The following is an 8,179-nucleotide window of genomic DNA, read 5'->3' as shown; positions in this document are numbered from 1 at the left end:
CGGGAGTCTACGAGGAAGCCACGAGGCAGGAGGGCGCCCCCCCCACCCTCGTGGGCCCCTCGTAGCTCCACCGACGTACTTCTTTCGCCTATATATATACTCTTATACCTTAGAAACATCAGGGGGAGCCACAAAAACACTTTTCCACCGCCTCAACCTTCCGTACCCGTGAGATCCCATCTTGGGGCCTTTTCCGGTGATCTGCCGAAGGGGGAATCGATCACGAAGGGCTTCTACATCAACACGATTGCCTCTCCGGTGAAGCGTGAGTAGTTTACCACAGATCTTCGGGTCCATAGTTATTAGCTAGATGGCTTCTTCTCTCTCTTTGATTCTCAATACAAAGTTCTCCTCAATGTTCTTGCAGATCTATTCGATGTAATACTCTTTTGCGGTGTGTTTGCCGAGATCCGATGAATTGTGGATTTATGAACTTGATCATCTATGAATATTATTTGGTTCTTCTCTGAATTCTTATATGTATGATTTGATATCTTTGCAAGTCTCTTCGAATTATTTGTTTAGTTTGGCCAACTAGATTGATGTTTCTTTCAATGGGAGAAGTGCTTAGCTTTGGGTCCAATCTTGTGGTGTCCTTTCCGAGTGACAGTAGGGTCAGCAAGGCACGTATTGTATTGTTGCCATCGAGGATAAAAAGATGGGGTTTATATCATATTGTTTGAGTTTATCCCTCTACATCATGTCATCTTGTTTAATGCGTTACTCCGTTCTTATGAACTTAATACTCTAGATGCATGTTGGATAGCGGTCGATGTGTGGAGTAATAGTAGTAGATGCAGAATCGTTTCGGTCTACTTGACATGGACGTGATGCCTATGTTCATGATCATTGCCTTAGATGTCATCATAATTATGCGCTTTTCTATCAATTGCTCGGCAGTAATTTGTTCACCCACCGTAATACATGCTATCTTGAGAGAAGCCACTAGTGAAACATATGACCCCCGGGTCTCTTTTTCATTATATTGAATCAACTTGCCAATTTCTATCGCCGTTCCTTTTTATTGCAATCTTTACTTTCCAATCTATACAATAAAAATACCAAAAATATTTACCTATCTCTATCAAATCTCACTTTTGCGATTGGCCATGAAGGGATTGACAACCACTTTATCGCGTTGGTTGCAAGGTTCTTGATTGTTTGTGGAGGTACTAGGTGACTTGTGTGTCGTCCCCTACTTGATTGATACCTTGGTTGTCAAAACCGAGGGAAATACTTACGCTACTTTGCTGCATCACCCTTTCCTCTTCAAGGGAAACTCAACGCATGCTCAAGAGCTAGCAAGAAGGATTTTTGGCGCCGTTGCCGGGGAGATCTATGCCAAGTCAAGACATACCAAGTACCCATCATAAACTCTTCTCCCTCGCATTACATTATTTGCCATTCGCCTCTCGTTTTCCTCTCCCCCACTTCTAAAACAATTTTCGAAAACCTTTGCCTTTTCTTCACCCCTCTTCCTTTTGCTTCTTTTCGCTTGCTTCTTGTGTGCTTGTGTGTTGGATTGATTCTTTGTCACGATGGATCAAGAATTGTGTGACTCTTCCAATACCAACAACAATGATTTTATTAACACTCCGATTGCTCCTACTACGGATGCTAAATCTTGTGAAATTAATACCACTTTGTTGAATCTTGTTATGGAAGATCAATTTTCTGGCCTTCCTAGTGAAGATGCCGCAACCCATCTAATCAACTTTGTTGATTTGTGTGATATGCAAAAGAAGAAAGATGTGGATAATGATATTGTTAAATTGAAGCTATTTCCATTTTTGCTAAGAGATCATGCTAAAACTTTTTCTTCTTTGCCTAAAAATAGTATTGATTCAGGGAATAAGTGCAAAGATGCTTTTATCTCTAAGTATTTTCCTCCCGCTAAGATCATCTCTCTTAGGAACATGAGCATGTTGCACAAGCTTGGGAGATGATGAAATTAATGATACGTAATTGCCCTACACATGGTTTGAATTTGTGGACGATTATACAAATTTTTTATGCCGGATTGAATTTTGCTTCTAGAAATCTTTTAGATTCGGCCATGGGAGGCACTTTATGGAAATCACTTTAGGAGAAGCTACTAAACTCCTAGACAATATTATGGTTAATTATTCTCAATGGCACACCGAAAGATCCACTAGTAAAAAGGTTCATGCGATTGTGGAGATTAATGTTTTGAGTGGAAAGATGGATGAACTTATGAAATTGTTTGCTAATAAAAGTGTTTCTTCTGATCCTAATGATATGCCTGATTGAGAATAATAATGAATCTATGGATGTGAATTTTGTTGGTAGGAACAATTTTGGTAACAACGCGTACAGAGGAAATTTTAATTCTAGGCCGTTTACTAGTAATTCCTCTAATAATTATGGTAATTCCTACAACAATTCTTATGGAATTTTAGTAAGACACCCTCTGATTTTGAGAATAGTGTTAAAGAATTTATGAGTTCGCAAAAGAGTTTCAATGCTTTGATTGAAGAAAAACTGCTTAAGATTGATGAGTTGGCTAGAAACGTGGATAGAATTTCTCTTGATGTTGATTATTTGAAACTTAGATCTATTCCACCTAAGCATGATATCAATGAGTCTCTCAAATCCATGAGAATTTCCATTGATGAGTGCAAAGAAAGAACCGCTAAGATGCATGCTAAAAAATATTGCTTTGTGAAAGTGTGTTCTTCTAGTTTTTATGATACTAATGATGAAGATCTAAAAGTGATTGATGTGACTCCTATTAAATGTTTGTTTTCCAATATGAATCTTGATAAAGATGGGACTGGAGATGAGTCAACTTTAGTTAAAAGGCGTCCCAATGATTCGGAGTTTTTAGATCTAGATGCAAAAATAGATAAAAGTGGGATTGAAGAGGTCAAAACTTTAAGTAGCAATGAACCCACTATTTTGGATTTCAAGGGATTTAATTATGATAATTGCTCTTTGATAGATTGTATTTCCTTGTTGCAATACGTGTTAAATTCTCCTCATGCTTATAATCAAAATAAAGCTTTTACTAAACATATCGTTGATGCTTTCATGCAATCTTATGAAGAAAAGCTTGAACTAGAAGTTTCTGTTCCTAGAAGACTTTATGATCAATGGGAACCTACTATTAAAATTAATATTAAATATTATGAATGCTATGCCTTGTGTGATTTGGGTGCTAGTGTTTCCACGATTCCAAAAACTTTATGTGATGTGCTCGGTTTCTGTGAATTTGATGATTGCTCTTTAAATTTGCATCTTGCGGATTCCACCATTATGAAACCTATGGGAAGAATTAATGATGTTCTTATTGTTACAAATTGGAATTAAGTGCCTGTAGATTTCATTGTTATTGATATAGATTGCAATCCTACATGTCCTATTATTCTCGATAGACCTTTCCTTAGAACGATTGGTGCAATTATTGGTATGACACAAGGAAATATTAGATTCCAATTTCCATTAAGGAAAGGCATGGAACACTTTACTAGGAATAAAATTAAATTTCCTTATGAATCTATTATGAGAGTCACTTATGGATTGCATACCAAAGATGGCAATACCTAGATCTATTCTTGCTTTTATGCCTAGCTAGGGGCGTTAAGCGATAGCGCTTGTTGGGAGGCAACCCAATTTTATTTTTGTTTTTTGTTTTTCGATCCTGTTTATTAATAAATAATTCATATATATTCTGGTTACATGTAGTTTTATGTTTTAATTAGTATTTGTGCCAAGTAGAACCTTTGGGAAGACTTGGGTGAAGTCTTTGCGATCTTGCTGTAAAAAACAGAAACTTTTGCGCTCACGAGAATAGCTGTCATTCTTTACTGGAGAGTGCTTTTAGGTTGATTATTTTTGCATATGATTAATAGGCAAATTACTCACGTCCACAAACTTATTTCAGAATTTTCAGAGTTACATAAGCATTCGGAAGTTATAGATCGCTACAGACTGTTCTGTTTTTGACAGATTCTATTTTTCGTGTGTTGTTTGCTTATTTTGATGAATCTATGAGTAGTATCGGGGGGTATGAACCATAGAGAAGTTGTAATACAGTAGCTTTAACACCAATATAAATAAATAATGAGTTCATTACAGTACCTTAAGGTGGTGGTTTATTTTCTTATACTAACGGAGCTCATGAGATTTTCTGTTGAAGTTTTGTGTTGTGAAGTTTTCAAGTTTTTGGGTAAAGATTTGATGGATTTTGGAATAAGGAGTGGCAAGAGACTAAGCTTGGGGATGCCCAAGGCACCCCAAGATAATTCAAGGACAACCAAAAGCCTAAGCTTGGGGATGCCCCGGAAGGCATCCCCTCTTTCGTCTTCGTCTATCGGTAACTTTACTTGAGGCTATATTTTTATTCACCACATGATATGTGTTTTGCTTGGGCGTCTTGAATGATTTGAGTCTTTGATTTTTAGTTTACCACAATCATCCTTGCTGTACACACATTTTGGGAGAGACACGCATGAATCAGAATTTATTAGAATACTCTATGAACTTCACTTATATCTTTTGAGCTAGACAATATTGCTCTAGTGCTTCGCTTATATCTTTTTAGAGCACGGTTGCATTTTTATTTTATAGAAATTATTGATCTCTCATGCTTCACTTATATTATTTTGAGAGTCTTTTAGAACAGCATGGGAATTTGCTTTGGTTATAAAACTAGTCCTAATATGATGGGCATCCAAGATGGGTATAATAAAAACTTTCGTAAAAAGTGCATTGAATACTATGAGAAGTTTGATTTTTGATGATCGTTTTGAGATATGAGGATGGTGATATTAGAGTCATGCTAGTAGGATAATTGTGAATTTGAGAAATACGTGTGTTGAGGTTGCAAGTCCAGTAGCATGCACGTATGGTAATCGTTGTGTAACAAATTTGAAGCATGAGGTGTTTCTTTGATTGTCTTATGTGTGGAGGTCGGGATTGCGCGATGGTTAACTCCTACCAACCCTCCCCCTAGGAGCATGCGCGTAGTGCTTGGTTTTGATGACTTGTAGATTTTTGCAATAAGTATGTGAGTTCTTTATGACTAATGTTGAGTCCATGGATTATACGCACTCTCACCTTCAACCACTGCTAGCCTCTGTAGTACCGCGCAAATTCCGCCGGTACCATAAACCCACCATTTACCTTCCTCCAAACAGCCACCATACCTACCTATCATGGCATTTCCATAGCCATTCCGAGATATATTGCCATGCAACTTTGCACCGTTCCGTTTATTATGACACACTCCATCATTGTCACATTGCCTTGTATGATCATGTAGTTGACATCGTATTTGTGGCAAAGCCACCATTCATAAAATTTTCATACATGTCATTCTTGATTCATTGCACATCCCGGTATACCGCTGGAGGCATTCATATGGAGTCATATTCTGTTCTAAGTATCGAGTTGTAATCCTTGAGTTGTAAATAAATAGAAGTGTGATGATCATCATTATTAGAGCATTGTCCCGTGTGAGGAAATAAAAAAAAGAGGCCAAAGAAGCCAATGAAGAAAAAGAGGCCAAAGTAGCAAAACAAAAAAAAGAGAAAAAGAGAGAAGGGACAATGCTACTATCCGTTTTCCACACTTGTGCTTCAAAGTAGCACCATGATCTTCATAATAGAGAGTCTCTTATTTTGTCACTTTCATATACTAGTGGTAATTTTCGTTATAGAACTTGGCTTTTATATTCCAATAATGGGATTCCTCAAAATGCCCTAGGTCTTCATGAGCAAGAAAGTTGGAAGCACACCCACTTAGTTTCTTTTTTTGAGCTTTCATTAATTTATAGCTCTAGTGCATCTGTTGCATGGCAATCCCTACTCACTCACATTGATATCTATTGATGGGCATCTCCATAGCCCGTTGATACACCTAGTTGATGTGATACCATCTTACTCCTTTTTTTGTCTTCTCCACAACCACCATTCTATTCCACCTATAGTGCTATGTCCATGGCTCACGCTCATGTATTGCGTGAAAGTTGAAAAAGTTTGAGAATACTAAAGTATGAAACAATTGCTTGGCTGAAACTGGGGTTGTGCATGATTTGAACATTTTGTGTGATGAAGATGGAGCATATCCAAACTATATGATTTTGTAGGGATGAACATTCTTTGGCCATGTTATTTTGAGAAGACATAACTACTTTGTTAGTATGATTGAAGTATTATTATTTTTATGTCAATATTAAACCTTTGTCTTGAATCATTCGGATCTGAACATTCATGCCACAATAAAGAAAATTACATTGATAATTATGTTAGGTAGCATTCCACATCAGAAATTCTGTTTTTATCATTTACGCACTCGAGGACGAGCAGGAATTAAGCCTGTGTCGCTCTGATACGTCTCCAACGTATCTATAATTTTTTATTGTCCCATGCTATTATATTATCTATTTTGGATGTTTAATGGGCTTTAATATGCTCTTTTATATTATTTTTGGGACTAACCTATTAACCAGAGGCCCAATGCCAGTTATTTTGTGCCTATTTTAGTGTTTTACAGAAATGGAATTTCAAATGGAGTCCAAACAGAATGAAACTTTCGTGAGGATCTTTCTTGGACCGAAAGCAATCCACAAGACTTGGAGTTGAAGTCTGGGACTCTACGAGGAAGCAATGAGGCAGGAGGGCGCGCCCAGGGGGGTAGGCGCGCCCCCACCCTCGTGGCCCCTCGTAGCTCCATCGACGTACTTCTTTCGCTTATGTATACTCTTATACCCTAGAAACATCAGGGGGAGCCACGAAAACACTTTTCCACCACCACAACCTTCTGTACTTGTGAGATCCCATCTTGGGGCCTGTCGGTGTCAAAACTGGCGGATCTCGGGTAGGGGGTCCCGAACTGTGCGTCTAGGCGGATGGTAACAGGAGACAAGGGAAACTGTGTTTTTACCCAGGTTCGGGCCCTCTCGATGGAGGTAAAACCCTACTCCTGCTTGATTAATATTGATGATATGGGTAGTACAAGAGTGGATCTACCACGAGATCAGAGAGTTTAAACCCTAGAAGCTAGCCTATGGTATGATTGTTGTTCGTCCTACGGACTAAACCTCTCCGGTTTATATAGACACCAGAGAGGGCTAGGGTTACACAAAGTCGGTTACAATGGGAGGAGATCTTCATATCATATCGCCAAGCGTGCCTTCCATGCCAAGGAAAGTCCCATCCGGACACGGGACGGAGTCTTCAATCTTGTATCTTCATAGTCCAGGAGTCCGGCCAAAGGTCATAGTCCGGCCATCCGGACACCCCCTAATCCAGGACTCCCTCAGTAGCCCCTGAACCAGGCTTCAATGACGACGAGTCCGACGCGCAAATTGTCTTCGGCATTGCAAGGCGGGTTCCTCCTCCGAATACTTCATAGAAGATGTTGTACACCAGGATAGTGTCCGGCTCTGCAAAATAAGTTCCACATTCCACCGTAGAGAGAATAATATTTGCACCAATCAGATCTGCTGACATATTACGCAACGTGACATCATGCCACAGCCAGGCTTTTATTCATTATACCGCTCCACCTCAGCGCGTTTAGCGAGGTGGTTTCCTTGGCACGTCTTGTCAAAGCGGAGATCGTGTCCCCTTATTCCGGGATTGTCATCAATACGAGCGTGGGTAACCCAACCGCGCCTTTGGTATGACTCCCTAATTGAAAGCGAGTCCCAAACGGTTACGGGGAGGGCTCTTGGTATTCAACTCCTTTATAAGGAGACCAAAGGCTCGACCCCTTTATTCTCAATCCAATCGAATCCGCCCCTCGCTTCGAGTTCCAACACCCAAAGCTCTAGTTTTAGGCGCTTTGGACCTTCGACGATGTCCGGCTCCGACCTTCAAGGCCGGTGGATGCCTTCCTCCATTACGGAAGAAGATGTGAGAAAGCTGAGAGATGCCAGGTATCTAACCGGCGAGATCTCGCATAGGCTGCCTGCTCAAGGGCAGGCCATTCCCACTCCCCAGCCCGGTGAGAGCGTGGTGTTTGCATCTCACTTCCTTCGGGGGCTAGGCTTCCCGATTGATCCCTTCGTGAGGGGGCTTATGTTTTATTACGGGCTGGAGTTCCACGACTTAGCTCCGGAGTCCATCCTCCAAATCTCATCATTCATTGTCGTGTGGGAGGCCTTCCTCCATATTACTCCTCACTTCAGATTGTGGCTAAGAACTTTCAAGGT

The sequence above is a fragment of the Triticum dicoccoides genome, chromosome 7B (genome assembly GCF_002162155.2).
Source record: "Triticum dicoccoides isolate Atlit2015 ecotype Zavitan chromosome 7B, WEW_v2.0, whole genome shotgun sequence".
In the NCBI taxonomy this organism is placed as follows: Eukaryota; Viridiplantae; Streptophyta; class Magnoliopsida; order Poales; family Poaceae; genus Triticum; species Triticum dicoccoides.
This window is presented reverse-complemented; position numbering follows the sequence as displayed.